The sequence below is a fragment of the Parasteatoda tepidariorum genome, chromosome 10 (genome assembly GCF_982258835.1).
Source record: "Parasteatoda tepidariorum strain Cologne lab strain chromosome 10, Ptep-v5.0, whole genome shotgun sequence".
In the NCBI taxonomy this organism is placed as follows: Eukaryota; Metazoa; Arthropoda; class Arachnida; order Araneae; family Theridiidae; genus Parasteatoda; species Parasteatoda tepidariorum.
In genome coordinates this window covers 40,089,188-40,109,103 of record NC_141764.1, presented here as the reverse complement: position 1 = coordinate 40,109,103, position 19,916 = coordinate 40,089,188, and the positions used below count along the sequence as shown (strand labels likewise).

The following is a 19,916-nucleotide window of genomic DNA, read 5'->3' as shown; positions in this document are numbered from 1 at the left end:
GTTTTGTGTCGTTGTGTTAAGTACGAAATATATACTTCAATGTCACTTAATAGAATTGATACTTGACGGGCTCGGCTTAATCGAAATAGAATGGAAAGAACAGTTGCTACCGTAAACAAATGCCACGTTCAACTACCAATCAGGATCGAGACACCCACACTACGTCACTTGCAGGTATCTTATTATCGCCTTTCGACTTTAGTGTTTTTCATTTATAGTTCTCTATTACTTTCTTACTCAACGCTTTCATTCGTGAAATTTCTGTTTTTCCCCCGAGGAATGCATTTCACTTGTTAGAAATCATTTATAACAAAATGTCTGTAAATGCTTGAGACTTTACTCAACACGATGAGAAATCATTTATAACAAAATGTCTGCAAATGCTTGAGACTTTACTCAACACGATGAGAAATCATTTATAACAAAATGTCTGTAAATGCTTGAGACTTTACTCAACACGATGAGAAATCATTTATAACAAAATGTCTGTAAATGCTTGAGACTTTACTCAACACGATGAGAAATGATTTATAACAAAATGTCTGTAAATGATTGAGACTTTACTCAACACGATGAGAGATCATTTATAACAAAATGTCTGTAAATGCTTGGGAACTTTACTCAACACGATGAAATGCAACTGTCAATGCTTGCGGGGAAGGAATTGAGAAAAACAAAGCATATATTTATTCGTGTTGTTTCGTCTACAAATAAATCCGATATAAGAATTCCTTTTAAAATGTTTATAAATTGCATGTAAATAAGATATTTTGGAACCCTAGTTTCGAGAACTTCTTTTCTAGCTAATATACCAAGTTTGTTCTTTTTTTCACTCATAGTTTTACTACAAAATGAAAATCTTTATTCTTTCATATTATTTCAATCTTCTGAATCCAAGTTTCTCATATATACGGCTAGAGTTTTGCGTCTGGGTGACCTAGTGCTTAAAACAATTTTTTTCCTTCCTTTTCCTGTCTTTTTTTTCTTTCCTGCTTTTCATTTCCTTTTCTTCCCGAAAAATTGCCATGTGTGTATTCATTCTTTAAAGTACAAACACTGCTGCAAGAAGAGCTTTTTCATTTTGCGCCCGTTTCGTACTCTTCTTATGTGTGTGTATGCGGTGCTGGATTGATATACATATGAGGTGGGATAGAATGAAGACGAGAGGAAAAAGATGAGTGCCCAGGCTAGAAGAAGACATCCAATTTTTGCTTGTAGTGACGCGTTTCACTTTGAGAAGAAAATATTTGAGACCTGCTAGGGAATTAATTCCAGAAACACGTGAATTCTCGTGTTTTTTGCATTTATTTTCAATTATTCAATATTAGGGGGGGCACGTATAGTTCCTGGCCAAATTATTAGACCAGGGGTCTGTCCAGACATTTTGTGAAAGGTCCGTTTTTGTAAAATTGTGAAAAAATTACTCGTAATTTGTGAATATAAAATAAACGTTAAGTCACGTTCTTTCAACCAGGGTCCGCTTTTGTGAATTTGTGCAAATAGGGTCCGTTATTGCAAAAAAAACTTTTTCAAGGAGTTTTTAAATTGTAAAGACATACAAGATTATGCTCAACACTGTAAAATTATAATTAAAAAAATTAAATTTTCAAAAATTAACAGCAATTGCAGCTACTAAATTAGCGATGCGACATGCAAATATTTGGTATTTAGCCTATACTGCTGAACGCAGAATATTCATTTCGGACAAATAATGGAAGAAGCGTCTGCCGAAGACAAAATTTAGTTCGTTTACATCTGTCTTTCTTCCCCCCCCCTTCCTGGGAAGGGTTTATACGATTAACAAAACAGTAATGAAGATAAACAAATTTGTGAAGGGTCCGATTAAAAGATAAATTATTTTGTGAAGGGTCCGTTTTTAAGTTAAAATATTTTGTGAAGGGTCCGTTAATGGACCCAAATTCCTTCCAAACAGACCTCTGTAGACGCACTATAAGATTTTAAGTATAGTCTTAATTATGGGGTGATACTTTACAGCTTTATTGATTTTATGCGGCTGAAACCGGTTTGCACTTGTTTTACTTTCATGTAACGATTGGTTAACATTGTAATGCAATACGTTGAGAAAAAAAAATACAAATAGGAAGTATGTAAAAAATCTCCTTTATAAAAACCCATTACATGTTTGTTTAAATATAAAAGTATTGCTTATAAACTCGTGCAAAACGTGTAATTATTAAAAAACTACAGTGCGTCTAATAATTTGATCTAATTATTACAATATAATAATATAATACCTGATATAATAAATAATCTATATTTATATAATATATCGTCTAATTTATCCAATAATCGAATTTATATTATGTATCTAGAGGTTTGTCCAGACATTTTGTGAAAGATCCGGTTTTCGTGAAATTGTGAAGAAAAAAAAAATTACATTTTAAAAAATAAACAGCATTTGCTGCTTCTAAATTAGAGATGCAATATACAAATATTTGGTATTTAGCCTATACTGATGAACGCAGAATATTCATTTCGGACGAATAATGGAAGAATCGTCTGCCGAAGACAAAACTTAATTCGTTATTTTACATCCATCTTTCTTGTTTTCTGCCCTGGGAAGGGTTTATTCGATTAACAAAACAATAATGAAGATAAATAAATTTGAAGGGTCCGATTAAAAGATAGATTATTTTGTGAAGGGTCCGTTTTTATGAAAAGATATTTTGTGCAGGGTCCGTTAACGGACCCAAATTTCTTCTAAACAGACCCCTGATATCGCATAATTTAACCAATAGGTATCCTAACGTAAACAAGTACAAATCGGTTTAAATCGCGTAAAAACAAAGCTGTTTAGTATCACCTGATAATTAAGATTTTAACATAGAATCTTTTAGGACCTCTAATAATTTGACCAGGGACTTAATGTGGCATGGTCCGTAATACAGTCTAACATCGTGTATAAATTATAAATTAAAGCTCATAATAGAGATAACTATCCCGACCTTGTTGTAGAGATAGTTCAAAGCTCACAGGCTATCGATTTATATGCTGTTAAGCTTCTTGCTCTGAACTATTTTTAACGATATTAATCGAATGCCGACAGTTTTGTATGGCAAAGTGAAGCAATTCAGACAATAAGTAAGTATAGAGTCACGGTGGCTCATGAGATAGAGCCTTCACCTCCCAGTAAGATAATCCAGATTCAAATCCCTGCGTTGGCTGGTCAATACGAACTGTGCTCCTGGCTCGCACCGACCACAGTATGACGTAATGTCATTATTTATTCCAAATAATATCTTCAGTGGAGGACGGACCATGGGTTAGAATCTCCTTGTCAGAATAACTGTAGGAGATTTTCGTGGTTTTCCTCTCCATGTAACGCAAATGTGGGTTAGTTCCACTAGGATAGTTAGTTTGACTCATTGCCTGATCCGGGAGTTGAATATCGCTAGTTGTAAAATCAGAATTGGGTAGGATGTTCAACGCCGTTTATAAAATAAAATATGTTAGTATAAGTGTCCCTAAAAATGATAAAAATTAATAAATACGTTAGTATAAGTGTCCCTAAAAATGATAAAAATTAATAAATACGTTAGTATAAGTGTCTCTAAAAATGATAAAAATTAATAAATACGTTAGTATAAGTGTCTCTAAAAATGATAAAAATTAATAAATACGTTAGTATAAGTGTCCCTAAAAATGATAAAAATTAATAAATGTGTTAGTATAAGTGTCCCTAAAAAATGATAAAAATTAATCTACATTAACGTTTTTTTTTTTTTTTTTTTTAAATTTTATAATAATCATGATTTGATAAATTTTTTTCTAAATGTTAAGAATTTTTTAAAATTTTATCACAATAGTTTTTTTTTTAAAAAAATTTAAAATAAAATTTAATTTAGCTTTATTAAAATAATTTAAGATACAATGATTTTAAAATTTTATAATTTTAATTATTTAATTATAAAATAAAATACGTTAGTATAAGTGTCTCCAAAATATAATAAAAATTAATCTACTTAACGTTCTTTTTTCTTTTAAATTTTATATTAATCATGATTTGATAATTTTTTTCGAAACGTTAAGAATTTTTTAAAATTTTATTTAATCTCAGTACATCTCTATGTAAAATATATTACAGTAATTTAACTCACAATAGTTTTTTTTTTTTTTTTAAATTTAAAATAAAATTTAATTTAGCGTAATGGAAATAATTTAAGATACAATGATTTTAAAATTTTATAATTTTAAGTTCTAACTCTGGTTTTCTAATTCTGGTTTTATTTACGTCATCATTATTTTGATCATGGTGCATAGAGATGATTCTAATTTAATTTCTCTCGTAAATTTTCTAAAAAATAAATTATAATTTGGGAACGGTCCATTGTTTTGGGTTCTCCCTTTCTCTTCTGTACCCCGCAAACAATATTGCCATTCCAAATCAACCCTTGTTACTCTGAAAGGAAACAAGAAAATGAAAATGCTACAAGAGAGGGGAAAAACTAATATATTTTCCCTCTTTTTTTCCCCTCTCTGTCTCATATGTAGGGGGAGGAAATACAATATAGGGAATTGGACCGGCCTTAATCTTGAGAAATATGAAGACCTTAAAAAACAGGAAAAAAAAAAACACTGGAAATGGGTCTTGGGATAAAATTAGGTTATAAGATGTATAATGGGCTAGTATAGTTGCCTGTATTTTATGTTTTGAATTGGTGTCCTTTGAAAAATTCGGCAGTAAGTAATTTGTTTACGTTGTAATGTAATAATATTTAATGTTGTGTAATGTTTCGTCATTGGTGATGTGTTTTAAGATTAAATATTGAGTGGATTTTAAAATTCTTATTTATTTATTTGCTAAAATTGCTTTTTCGATACAAAAAAAAATTTTAAGTTTTTTCGAATGAAACAGGTAAACAATTAGCATTTTATTTTTAAAATTAAGTTTTAATCCCTCTTCTTCAAATAATCGCTTTTTTTTTTAAAAAAATTCATTATTTATTCATTTAAAAAAATAGAGAGCGTGTATATAGTGTGTCTAAAGTAAGAACTCCCTTAGCCATTACTTTGGACCCGTGGCGGTGACTATGATAACGAGGTATAATTATTCCACGTATTGATGTGGGGTCATTATTTAGGACAGGATTTGGCTCGCTACCCTCCTGAAATGCGCTATTCTTGTTTCCATCTCAGCAGACGGACTCAGACTTTGTGGCGGGGGGAGTTCTTACAGTAGACAAACTATCTATGTTTTTAAGGATTTTTGTGTAAGTTGTCTTTGCATGGTATATAGTAATCATAAGTTTTGGTTGTTTCTTCAATTATATGTGCATGGTCTACAGCTGTTGTAAGAATAGGACAACACGTACCACGACTCTGGTATAAAAGGCTAAAGCATACACAAATATTTGGAAGGGCTTGGTCCACGGAGTATAGAAATATTTTTGTATCGAGAACAGTAAAACGACACGTTGTCTTTGGATCACATGTAGAAAACAATAGCATTGGTTGCCTCTTCAATTATATTTACAGTAGGGAACCGATTATCCGGAACGATCGGGACCATCACTATTCCGGATGACTGATTTTTCCGGTTTTCTGAATCGCTACAAAAAGCCGTTTTTTTATTGTTAAAACCAACAAAAATAATTTTTATTTTGGAAATAATCTCAAAAAGAAGAAAAAACGATGAAGGAATACACTAATGATTATTTCCAAAAAAAAATGATGGTAAGGTAAACATCTTTCAAAAAAGAAAGAAAAATCCTAAAATCTTATGAGGAAAAAAACATTTTTTAAAAAAAATGGCGGGAAAATTTATCGAATTTCGTTCCGGTTTCTTAGTTTTCCGGTTTCCGGATAACAGGTTCTGTACTGTACTAGAATGAGACAACACTATGGACTAAAGTATAAAAGGTCAACGAATACTAAAATATGAAGACAAACGCATTTCGTAGGAAGAACCACAGGATGTAGTAGTAATATTGTATAAAGAATAAAAAAAACTGCTTGCAAAGTTGCATGCTGTTAGCAAGCAGCTGTAATACAAGCACAAAAAATTAAAGAGGCTCTATAAGAGAGTGGAATATAGCAAATACAAGTTATATGTCCAGCATCTGATGCAGATTCTTTATATGTGACTTGTCCCCTCTACGAGGACAAGTTTTTAAGTCTGGGTCGCCTGGATATTGTACCAAAATTGAATGAATTGGGAGCATTTGCCTCTCTTTCATCGTAGTGATCAGCTTGACTTTTTTTTTTTTACGACCCATAGACGATCGGTTACGGATCTGGACAATATCCACCCGCAATATATTGCATCGGCTGTAATAAATAAAATAGGGATGAAAATGAGGTGAGGGTGGATGGAAGGGACCCATTTCGACCCATCCTTTCCTTCACCCATCGCTGATTAAACGGGTATCGATGTTTTATTGCTATATTTCCGTTTCAAATAAATAAATATATATAACGGGAAAAACTCCTTCGATTCTTGAAAGATGGACGATATATTTTTTTTTCTGACGGCTATTCGTTTTAGCGTTATTACTTTTTTTTATCGAGCTGTTTCTTTTTTTTAAAATTGCTATATATGTATGAGGAATTTGAAATGTTCACAATATTTGAGGAGTCGATACGCAATATTTCAATATATACCTGTAACTATGTGTACGTTAAGATTTATAGTTGAGGGATAGGGTTGTGTTGTTTTACGAAACTACTAAGCTTCTACCATTAGAAATAGATCATTATTTTTTGACATAAAATCATTTCAAGATAATAATTATTATTTTTTATAATGGATGTTTTTTTCAAGGATTGCCTCTTAAACAAAACATGTGTGTATTTTTACATTATTTCACACATTTTAAATTAAATTTAATCTAATTAATGAGATATATTATTTATTGAGATATATTGTATGTTACGGTATTTTGGAGCTACAAATTCTTGTTTTATCAAACTCTATAAACATCTTCTCGATAAACATTAATTTTTTATGATGTCTTTCATTAATGATCTGTATTTTAATTAGTTGATAAGATATTACTTTTTTAAAAACTTCATTCGCTTCAAAAACATACAAATCGGAAATAACAGTCGACATGTTCCAAGCGCACAAAAATAGGCACCCATTTTCAAAACTTGCTAAACGTGAGTGAGAAAACAACTAAATGTTAAACCAAAAAAAAAAAAAAAAAAAAAAAAAAAACGAACGAATGAACCAACGAAAAAGTGAAAAATAACGGTTAGAAACAAAACTTGAAAATCCACAGTAGTCGAGAGAGAAAGATTATTGTTATTGTAGTTAATTTACTTCGCACTAGAGCTGCCCACTGGGCTATTGGCGACGGTCTGGGAAACATCCCTGAGGATGATCCGAAGACAAGCCATTACAATTTTGATCCTCTGCAGAGGGGATGGCACCCCCGCTTCGGTAGCCCAACGACCTGCACGCGAAGTCGAGCACTTTTCGGTAGAACAGTTTAACGAGGACCAATACCGCACACCCTCGGTCCCTACGCACACTGATCTAAGTAATCACCCACCTGCACACTGACCGCAGCCAGTGATGCTTGACTTCGGTGATCTGCTGGGAACCGTGTCTTAAAGATAAGTTCACTGCGGGACAGAGAAAGATTAAAAATAGAACAAGAAAAATCGAAGTGGCCGAGAGAGGCAAATCAGGTTAAAATATATTTCCACGCTCTATGGAGAGATGGTGAAGTATCGGAGCTTTTGAATTTTTTTCTCATTTGTATGTTTTTGAAGCGAAAGAAGTTTTTAAACAAGGAATATCTTTCCGCTTCAGTTTCTTGGAACTATTTATTTAATAGTTAAAAAAGATATAATTTTTTTCAATACCAAAATATTTTCTTGTTAAAGAAAAGTGTCTACTACTATGAATTTGTTCAAGCTTCAATAATTCGATTTCAATAAAAGACCTATTTCACTTATTACAAAATTCTTGTTTTTTAGCTATCTCAATTTCTTTTGTGGTCTACTCGTATATTCTAATTAGTGTGATTTTAATCACTTGAACTTTTACTGTAGAATTTTGCTAGTTAAATTTAATTAGTGGTTAAATCCCCAATTCGCAGCTTATTTTAATATACCTTCGCCTCTCTTCTCTTAATAAAGTAGTTTTGAATCTCTGGTAGCTTTTTAATTACTTTTTAATTATCTACATAGTTTTCGAAGCTTTGAATTGTGTTTACAACGAGGAAAAAAATATATATTAACTTTTATTAACCTAATGCTCTAAACATCTGTTTCAAACAACTGAAATAAAGAAATTCTAAAACGAAATAATGTTCTTTATCCAAATCCCTATATTATAGTGTTTTGAAGAAAAGCGCCCTCTGTTGGCGATTCCCGTGTGTGTATTTCCTCTTCTAATTACATGCACTGAACGCCCTGGTGATCAGAAAAGCTTTGATTGAAAACTTGAATTCATTACTTGTCTGTCGCCTGCCTCCTCTTGGCTTTTCATTAAACGGTTGGCTCTTTAATGGCGACAACCTTACCGAGAAGGAATTTGTTTTCAATTCCCTTATGTTTTTCTTCTTTTTTCTTTTCTTAAAACATTTTCGTTTTCTTATCTCTCCTGATCTCTTATTTATGATCTTAGGAATTTTGTCAAATTATTTTAAGAGTTTAATGTTTTGAAATAAATATTTATATTGTGTTTATATATTTTTTTGTTGTTGAATAAATTTTAAATATATTAATTAGAAAGAGATCTCTTTAAGTAATAAATAATTTACAGGATAAAATAATTTACAAATACTTTAAGTAATAAATAAGTTTTTTTGAATAGCATGGAAAAATTTGTTTTTTTGAAGCTTGTTATTGTAAATACTGGATAGCTTGATTAGTTTTAAATATAATTTATTTAAAAAGAAATGGTTAAAGTAAGTTTTGCAAGTTTCTGCAATAAAATTATTTCATTTATCTGTAGTTAGCTTAATAACTTGTTTAAAATGATAATCGTTTTGTTGTTATTTTTGTGTTATCATCGTTTTGAAATAGTTTGTATTAGTTTTATTTAACTCTTTGTTTTGTTGAAAAGTTTAGATGCGAAAGAGTCTGAATTCGGAAAAAAATTTAATTTCATGATACTGGCTCAAAAACAGTTTTGGATGATTTTTAATTTGTTCAGAAACTTTTAAAAGAATAAAAACTTTGTTTATACTTCATATGATGTATACTTTATACAAGTCTGCATTATATAAAGCAAATAATTTTAAATGACTAAAAATATTAATTATTAGCTTGGGAATAATACAAGGTTTTACAAAATTATATAATGATGTAAGTGGCTCGTGAAAACTGTGATAAGTAAGGCGATTATACTTTCTAAATAAAATAAATAAGTAAGGTTGAACTCCGACCCACCCCAGGGGGGTATACGGAGATAAAAGTAAAATTATTACAATAAAATTTCTCTAAAAACTAAAGTTACAGTAAAATTTCGCCAAATGACAGTGGTGGTGATCAGTTAAAAGTGGATTAACAATAAAGTTTGACAATTAAAAACATGTGTTAAAGGCAATGAAACCCAATAGCGCCGGTGTAAATGTCGAGAATTAAATGATTATAATAATAAGGAAACAAGAGATAAAAAATCTCAAAACTAAAATCAATGAAAGCTAAAAGTCCAAATAGTAAATGTCTAAAAGTAAAAGTCTGACTAGAAGTCTATGAAGTCTAAAATCAAAAGTAGATAAAAATTCAAAATGTAAGGCTAAAAGTTGATTAGTAAAAATTAACGATGACATGCTCTATTGTTGGTTCATGACTGGGGCCAGTTGATCTGGGGCTAGAATGTCCTCGAGGGTTTGTTTAATAATTTGAGTCACAATTTTCCTGCAGGTCAATATAGCGAAGAATTGATGTTCCTCTTCGCAATTATTCATGTGGGTTCCACGAAGTGCCCGGAATCTTGGACAGTGCTTAAGTAGATGATCAATGTCCTGTCTCACTCCACAGTAAATGCATGAAGCTGATTTTTTGAAATATTTTTGTTGATAGGTCCCGAACACTCCGTGGCCAGTAAAAAAAATAAAATAAATAAATAAATTTTAATGGTAAGTAAAAAAAGTATATGTTTTCTAAATAAATCTTACTAATCTAATAACTTAAAAAACTTGAAGAGCTTCGTAGCCATTTTATTAGTTATTTTGTGAGGAGAAAAATTAAATTTTTCATGTAAATTTTTTTTTTAGAAAGCTATTTTTTAAGGATTAAATGCATGGCAACTTATCGGTATGTACAGTATGTATGTTGTACAGTCCCTGTATCGGTATGTGTACTGATATCAACATTTTTTTTCAGTTCTTCGAAATGTCTGATTTATTTCTAGTTTAAGATTTCAACTACAATTGCAAATTAATAAAGTGCAGTAAATTAGATTATTTCAGACAAATATTAATTGCCTGAAATTATTCAGCTGCAGTAATTAAGAGACTAAACGTGCACCACCCAAGACTTATACCCTTAGGTTTGATCATTCTTAAACAACGTCTATCTCAATAAATAACCTTTTGCATATTACTTATTTAGTTTTTTGATTGTAATTGCATTACTTAATAACCAGTTAATTACCTATTTTTGAAGGATGAAAAAAAAACTGGTTTTTAGACCTTTTTTTAACAGTTTGTTTTTCTAAGTGTTGGTTAGTTATACACTGCTGGACAATTGCTAAGGACGGATCACAAATTGCAATGTAGCATAACATTAAGCGAGACATGAGACCTAGTAGGATAAATTATAGTTGCCACACTGTTCAGACATTAGAATAAAGAACATTCATTGTTCTGGAAAGCACAAAAGCTATGAAACATCTGAAAGAAAAAAATGTTCATTTGATGCTGCGTACAGAATAATGGAACAATGCATTTAAACGTCAGCAAGCAACTTGAAGAAAGGTGTCAGTACGGGATATGTCCACCGTGGAGTGTGGTGCAACATTCTACAGGTCGTATCATACTTCGCACAACATTATTCAGCAGCTGTTGAGGGAATTTATCCCATTCCTCTGTCAGTGCACGGATGAGGGTGTTCTTGTTTGTCGGAGGATAGTTTCAACCAGCAAATTGCCTCCCCAAAGCATCTCAAACATTTTCAATGTGGTTTAGATCTAGAGAACGTGATGGCCATATGAGGCGTTGAATACCCTCACTGTCTAAACAATTCTGAACAGCGAGTGTTCGATGACATGTTGCGTTGTGGCCCATAAAAACAAATTTATCACCGACAGCACCACGGAAAAGACGAACATGAGGAAGTAGAACTTCATCAAAGTATCGTTGGCCCGTCATAGTCCCATTCGCAACCGCATGTAGGCGCGTGCGGCCATTGATCATGATGCTGGCCCACACCATGACACTGCATGTCGGATATCGGTCCTTTTCCTGAATATTATCTGGACGATAACCAGTACCACTCTCGCGCCAGATCAGTTGGCGTCTACAATCCGATGACAGACTGAACCTACTCTCATCTGAGAAGAGTACGCATGCCCAGTCCTGTTCAGTCCAATTGTGATGCTCACGACACCATTGCAAACGTGCAGTACGGTGCTGTCTGGTCAATGGGACGCACACAACACGTCTGCGGGTGTATAGTCCTCCTCCCCTCAAACGTCTGGCAACAGTTTTTCGGGAGATCTGCTTTCCTGTGGTAGCAAGAAACTGATTTGCCACCTGCTGAGCTGTGGTGCGCCTGTTCCTTTTTACTGATAGGACGATGTATCTGTCTTCAGCAGGCGTCTTACGTCTAACACGACCTCCCCCTTGCCGCTTACTACACATTCCAGTAGTTTTAAAAGATTTCCACAGCCGTTAAACAACGCCGTCAGCGATGTCGAACTCCCTGGCAAAGTCTCTTATTTTTCGCCCTTCTTCGATCTTTCCAATAATTCGGCCACGCTTAAAATCATCTAAGTAATATCGGGAAGACATGCCGAAAATTTCAAGTTCGTCAACTAAATCTTTCCTGTAAAAATTTGACTTGAAACAACAACTCTCCACAACGCGTCAAAACCTTTAAAGCTCTTATCAGCGCTATCACGTGATGAACAAACGTGGACAAAAAAATTTACATACGCATACCCCTTCTTACTATATCCCGCACTTATTCTAATTTTCCACATTTTTCTTCCCTTCATTTTGTGGTTGCTATGGATGATAGTGTTATCCGTCCTTAGCAATTGTCCAGCAGTGTAGTATTGTTATCGCTTTTTGTGCCGATTGTCCCCAAATATCGACAACTTTTTAAGGAGATCGAATTGCCAATTTTTTTATTTCTATTTAAGTGTTCAACTATAATCGCAAATTGATCTAGGCAGTTAATGAGTTTATTTCTATTTCCTGCCCACATTAATCTCTCTATTCTAAAAAAAAGTTTTTGCAGTTAATTTTGTCCCCTGAAAAACTTTTTAACTACGTGATGAAAATCTAAGATTAAGGAATCAATTCATTCAGAATCTTTCAGGGAAGACATTTAGGGCATTCAAATCTTTTACATAATTTTAAATTTTTATTTATTTTAGTTTTAAAGCACGATTTTGCAGTTAATAATGAAGAATAACCGCCGTTCACAACAGCCAATCACATGTCTGAAAACGGCAAGCTTAAAAAAGCGATTTACAAGTCTGAATTTTCTTTTTCAGAGATGCAACCAATCACAAAATAGTTAGAATTTCATTCTTCAGTTTTACAACATCTCAACTTATTTCGTATTGATATATTGATTAATCTGATTATTTGTTTTCTAAAACGTTAATTCGTAAGTTTAATCTGGTTTTAAATCTTAATTCGATTTGTTTATTTACAAGTAATGCCTAAAAAGAAAAGACCTAACATTACTAAAAAGTCGCAACTCAATGCGAAAGCTAATCGAAAGCGGGAAAAACGTAAACTTCATAGTATAGAAGAAAATAATGCTCTTTTGCTTATACAACCTAATGATGATTCAACTAACAAAAAAAAAGTTAAACTAACAAAGGTTGAGCTAAAAGAGAATGTGTGTAATTGCTACACAGTCGCAACAACATCGACTTTCATTTGCCCACATCAAACCAGACCTGTAAATACAAAAAATGTGGTTGGAATGCACACTGTACCAATTCGCTTTCGCAATGTTGACAATGATATGGACCAAAATCCTAATCCACCTATTTTAAAATCAAAACAACATGAGTTTGCTGGTGATTTATCGAAATTGTTACCTATCAAAGTGGCAAAACATAGTCTTGGCAAAATGTTTTCAAAATGCAGTTATTGTGGAGCTTTGAGATTTGCTTCTGCAAAAGGGCGCTCTGTTAATTCTTGCTGCCATAATGATAACATACATATACCTCCGCTGCATGAATATCCTTTATTTTTGAAAAACAATTTTGGCTCATTTAGAGAACAAATAGGACATAGAAGGAACTGTAATCAACGAAAAAAAGTGACATTGATATTGACACACTGCTTATTCTGCATTTAAGAAAATTAATTCTTTTCGATGATAACAGTTAATATTCAGTTTAATATTGAAATATATGAAATCAAAGCATTCTTGGTTTTGCGAAGCAAACCAAGCAAGAATTGCGAAGCAATTCTCCGGGGGTTGGCGAGCGTCAGCGAGCAGGGGGCCGAGCCCTCTAGTAATAAAAAAAAAAAACGTTAATTGCCTGTAAATCATTCTGCTTCGTTGAAATAATCCTTAGAGACAAAACTTGCACCCCCAAAAGAACATACCCTTAGGTTGGTTCATTCTCAAATACCAACAATCTCAGCAGATTTTCATTAAATAATATTAATCTTGACACCTTTATTCCGACTGTGTCTTCTCTCTTTTTATCCTTTTTCATTAATTTTTTTCCCTGATTTTCATCAGGAATGAATGGTCGAATCAATTTGGACGAAATTATCATTCGGTTTCTGCGATTGTTGAACCCGGGCGATCAATTAAACAGAGACTTGGATTTAATTACTTATGCCTCCTAAGCACGAACCACTCCTCATTGCAATTTATTTTATTGTCTCTGATTTTTTTTCTTCTTGTTGATATTGTCGCTCCAGGCTGACTCTTATGTAGAAGAATGATTCGTTCTTTATTTATTTGTTGCGCTTTCTGTCATCATTTATACTATTCTGATTGTTCTTGTTTCTACTTAATAATTTTTCCCTACCTAACTTCCTATGATGCAAGTTATGAGCTTGATTTGTTGTATAATTGCGTTTCGCTAGTGCAATGCTATGTGTAAAATAAAATAATAATAATAGAAATAATAATCTTTTCCTTGTTAGAATCTGATTTTTTTTATTAAATTAATTTGTTTAAATTAATTTTAAAAGTTGGATTAATATCTATGTTTTAAAATTATTAAATCTTAATTAAGCTACTTTCGGAGACATAATTTTACATACATTGAAGTTATGCATTTAATAAGCCTGTTAGCACCCAGCGTAATATTTATAGAACAGCTTTTTTTTATTCAAAAACGTCTGTTGTGGTTTTTATAGGTTTTGTTTAGTTTCTGATTTTAGTTAGAATCTAATTTTTTTATTAAATTAATTTGTTTGAATATATTTTAGATGTTGAATTATTGGAATAATATCTATGTTTTAAAGTTGTCAAATTTTAATTTAGTTACTTTTGGAAACATAATTTTACATACATTGAAGTATTGCATTTAATTAACCTGTTAGCACCCAGCGTCATATTTATAGGACAGCTTTTTTTTTTAAATTCAAAAACGTCTGTTGTGGATTCTGTAGGTTTTGTTCAGTTTTGTCGTTTGTCTAAGAAAATTAAAAGATTCTCTTTCATCATAATTTATTAATCAGCTAAGTTTCTGAGACTTGATCTAGAGCTACAAGGAGCTGGGACATTTTTGAAATGAAACAGTGGTTAACAGTAGAAAATAGGCATACAGTCGAAAATTGTAAGTCCCAAATACTTATTTACTACCTATTTGGAAACAGAACTGAGGAACATTTTAACGTAAAAATGTCTCCTTTTCAAAACATATGGTCTTTCGCTGTTACTGTCATTAAATAAATAAATCTTTTTTACACAAATGCATTCCAACATAAATGCTAAAAGTTTGAAATTTGTTAATTCAGATACCAGTGTATGTGATTACTATCATTTATTCTATTACTTATTATTAATCAGTTATTCTATTTATTTAATTTTTTTTTGTTTTTTAATGTTTTCGAAGAATTTTTCCTTTTTTACAGCAGAAAAATATCTTAAAGAACATGTCATATTGCACTGAGAAGGAATTTTTGTTTTGTTTTCTGTTCCAGGAGATTTGTTTAACAGAACTTAGATACTTTCGTATCGCTGATTTTATACCTGTAATCGCTTTCTCTCTCTCAGTTACGAGTTTTTAAGTGACATGTTTAGTCTATTTTTTGATGAAATGTTCAAGTTAAAAAATGCTACATATAACAGGGATTCGCAAAAATTTTGCAACCCACTTCTATGGGAGTTAAGGTTCATCATCAGAATAAAAATTGCATGGAAACTCAAGCCCCGAAAAGTCATACGCCTCTAGGGTGCTTCCTTATAATGAACAGTTTCTTCCGTGCTTCTGAATGCGTCATAACAGGGAAGCACTTTTATCGTATGAGTTTCTGTCTGATCCTGACGATGTGTCTTTAATTTAATTTTAAAAAAAAAATTCAAACAGCTGGTTTTAATAGTTTGATTTAAATCGTTAACATTGGTTTTTCGTTGGTTGTGATTGGTTTTTCGTTGTAATTTGTGTTCCGAGATTTGTGTAATAATAATGTAAATTAAAATCCTTTTAATAGTAATACAGATTAAATGTATAAAAGGAAAAAAAAAAAAAACGAATGTGAAACATGCGAAAATTGGTGTTATTGTTAACAAAAGCATCATTTTTTAAGCAGCAGCAACAAAAAATTGTATCTAGTGGCAAAAGTTCATTATGCCCAATACAACTTATTTTCCATAAATGTTTTAGGTTTTTTTTAAAGTTAGTATTGCATAGTTGCCAATTCTACTGGATTTTCCAGTAGACTTCTGGATTTCGCCAGTTTCTCCTGGTCTACTGGTTTAATTATAATTCTGCTTGTTTTGTTAATGTTAGAAAATTCCCTAAAATTGAGCAAGTTTCCTAAAAAAAATCATTATTGAAATAAAGTTTTTATACAGTTTATTCTTTGAATATTTTAGTAAGTATTACTAATACGTAATAAAGCAAACCTCATATATAGAAATCAGTTAGAATTTTTTTTTTTGTTCTGAAATGTTTAGTTTATTTTTATTCAGAACTCTCATTTTAAATAAATTAAAAAATCTTTTAACTATCTTTAATGACTTAAATGCCTATAAATATTCGTAGTTAGTATGTTTAATATCATTCATAACTGCAGTTTTTCTATTTTGATGACTATAAAAATTCCTAAAATTCCCTATGTGTTAAATATTTAGTACATTATGCAATAATTATCATGAAATTTATAATATTTCGTTAAGTCTACTGGATTTTTTCCTATCCTTGTTGGGAGCTATGGTATTAAAACTTAGCTAAAAAATATTTTCCACATACACACAAGAAGGGAGATTTTAAGTGTTCAGATTTTAGCTATTAACTAGAAATATTTACCACCAAAAAAACAACCTGTTTTAAAATTTTTTTCTTTAATTTTGATATTTTAGAATATTTCTTGAGTTTTCGAAAAGCTTTTCGCTCTGGCTTATCATCGAAGATTTCCCAAGTAGCTGTACATTGTAATTACCTCGTGTTTCCCCCTCCGCCTACGGTCAAGATTAATTTGTTGAGTTAAAAATTGCATTATGGGAAAAAGAAAACACCAGTTTCTTAAAAATCTGGAAAACTTAACTTTTCGAAGCATAATTATTGGGTTTAAAGGGTAATAAGTCTTCACTGTCGACTCGAAAAATATGTCCGGAAAAAAAAAATCAGTCTTCTCCCAAACCTGTTATTAGATTTTAATGTACCACATTGTAATGCACATATCCAAGTGAGGTTGTTTCATGGAAAGTTTTGTTTTATGTTCAAAAACACATTTATTGTCGATTTTGTTCTTTTCGTCCCCTCTCCCCGTTTGGAATCCATGCGTCCCTCCTGTTTTGCTTTTAAGCTGTGTTCGGTAATTATCTGACGCAGGGCACACACGGGACTTATAATGAAGCAAAGTAAACAGCCGACTATCAATCTTTTGTCTGCGTAATGACCGTAATTAAATGCAAAACAGATTACGTAATGCTTGGAAATTAAGTGGTCACGTGATACTGGATGAGGGGGGGGGGGCGGAGGTCCCCTGAAAGGTTTTCAGTGAAAGATTGGTTCTGCTACACTCCTGTTCAAATCAAAAGCTGCATTTGTTACTTTCTGAAGGACGTTGTGTTTTTATGGTAACTAAATGCACGTATAATTAGCACCTTTTAGAACAAAAGTTATTGTATTTTCCGTGTAATTAGAGTTGCTTAAGAGAATAGCTCTTTGTGTTTCGTTGAGGATTGATATTCATTGATTTCAGTTATCATTTCGTGGTTAGCTAGCAAATATCTGTTTTAATTCTTTTGCAATAAGTTTCTGTTAGTTAGAATCGAATTAACTCTTTTAAATGAATGGTTCTTTGTGATAGTCTTGGATTTCAGAGTCATTAATTCTAGTTATCATTTGCGAGATATCTAGCAAATATCTATACGAATTCATTTGTAAAAGTTTCTGTTTGTTAGAATCATAGAGGCTCTTTGAAAGGACTCTTTTGTTGGTTTTAGATATTATTGATTTTAGTTTTCATTTTGAGGTATCTAGAAAATATATATTTTAATTCTTTTGCATTAAGTTTCTGTTAGAATTGAAATAACTTTCTAAAATGATTGACTCTTGGTATTAGTTTTGGATTTCAGAGTCATTAATTTTAGTTATCATTGCGAGGTATCTAGCAAATATCTACACGAATTCATTTGTAAAAGTTTCTGTTAGTTAGAATTATAGAGGCTCTTTGAAAGGACTGTGTTGGTTTTAGATATTATTATAGTCATTGAGTTTAGTTTTCATTTTGAGGTATCTAGCAAATATGTATTTTAATTCTTTTGCATTAAGTTTCTGTTAGAATTTAAATAGCTTTCTAAAATAAATGGCTCTTTGTGTTAGTTTTTTTATTGAATAGTCATTGATTTTAGTTATCATTGCCAGGTATCTAGCAAATATCTATACCAATTCTTTAGCATAAGCTTCTGTTTGTTAGAATCATAGAGGCTCTTTGAAAAGAGTCTTTGTGTGTTGGTTTTAGACGTAATAGTCATTCATTTTATTATTTTATTTTGACGTAGCTAGTAAATATCTATACCTATTCTTTTGCATTAGTTAGAAGAATCAAAGAGAATAGTTAGAATAGTATGCTTTGGTTTTAGTTCTAATTTAATGCCACATAATTCCAATCGCACTGCTGACAGCTTTTTGCAGTCACACTAATTTAAGATAGACTTAACTATGACTTACATAACAGCGAAGATCATTATCAATTTGTAGTTTATCAATTTGTAGTTTTTGAAAGCTATCAAAGAAAATAAATTCAGTATAACATTTAATTGTTTTTAGTAGTTACCACTTATTCTATATTAGGTAGTTATTTATGTAATGATTTTCGGTACACAGTTTGCTTTTAGTAGATCGGAAGCACTGTTGCCAACATTTTGCAGCTCCAACTTACATGACAGCGCACGTTATTTGTTTACCAATTTGCGGAAAATTTAAGTATGCTGTCAAAAAATATTTTCTGCTCATCGTAATATGTGTCAAAAATAGCCACACATTCAAACGATCGAGACATAATTTATTTTTGACAAACTTTTCGGGTTTTCGAATAAGCGAGTCTTTAGAAAAGTTTTAACGCCGTGGATGCAATTAAATTTATATTTTTGATCTTCCAAGTTTTTGGGTGGCTGGAGAATACATAATTTATTTTATGGGATTACTTTTCCAAATATGGATTTTTCTAATCCCATCTTCGCTTCATCTTTCTTCTCATTATATTGATTCCTTTCAAACCTGTTTCAATAATTATTACTCCTGGGCTAATTATCGAGTAATTAGCCTTTAGTCGGTCGATTTTTGAGAGCATTCCATCTCCCGCCATGATACATTCGAAAGGGCGGGCAATTCCCGTGAAGCGTGTGTCACCTTGGCGAAACACATTGCCCTTTATTATTTTTTTTAATTGAATTTGCAGCCGTCCACTAAGATGGGAAACTCAATAAAGCGCCGGACCCGACTCTCTTTTCTCGTTAATCAAGACCCCGGCAGCACGTATTACCTTTATATATTGCGTCTATCTCTGGCGATATATATATATCGATGATCGGCCCACGTCAGTTTGTCTTCTTAATTTGTTGGCCTGGCAGAAAAGCAATTATTGAAAAGCGAATTCGATAAATCATGGAAAAATCATTTCCTGATAAAACCGAGGGGTGTAGGAGGTGGAGTTGAAGATGTGTTTTGGGGAGGGGTGTAGCGACGGGTTCCGTGGTGGGAGGCAATATTGTCGCTGGCGTCCTGCTCTGACATCAGCGCAGGTGTGATATTAAGGGAATGTAACTAGGCTATAAGTCATTTGGCGATAGATGCCGGGGGATCGTGTGTAATGTTCACCGCTTGCTTGTTAGCGGTCAGTTAGGGATGTTGAAAAGGATTTAATTGTCTGTTGACTTGGGGGCTGGATTTGTATTGAAATTATGTGTTTGTGTCCTAGCATTTGAATGCATGCACTTAGTTTGGGGATTCGTTTTAACTGGCTTGTTCTTAAATGGTAAGATTATTTTAAATTCAAGGAAATATCATGGAAAAATTATTTATAATTATCCTACCATTTTAATGCATGCATTTAGTTGGGGATTCGTCTTAACAGACTTGTTCTTAAATGGTAAGATTATTTTAAATTCAAGGGAAT

At 32.1% G+C, this 19,916-nt stretch overlaps 1 protein-coding gene across 3 annotated transcripts in view; it reads left to right on the top strand.

Moving 5' to 3' along the window:
- Positions 1-19,916, top strand: part of LOC107440625 (LIM domain transcription factor LMO4) — a 174,720-nt gene that overhangs the window by 63,823 nt on the left and 90,981 nt on the right. Inside the window, exon 1 of one of the 3 annotated variants that reach the window (XM_043048118.3) lies at positions 19,718-19,775. The exons of the other annotated variants lie outside the window; for them this stretch is intronic. The gene's annotated coding sequence lies outside the window, so the exon portion shown is untranslated. Of the gene's footprint in view, positions 1-19,717; positions 19,776-19,916 lie in introns of those variants that run through there. 3 annotated transcript variants of the gene reach the window in all.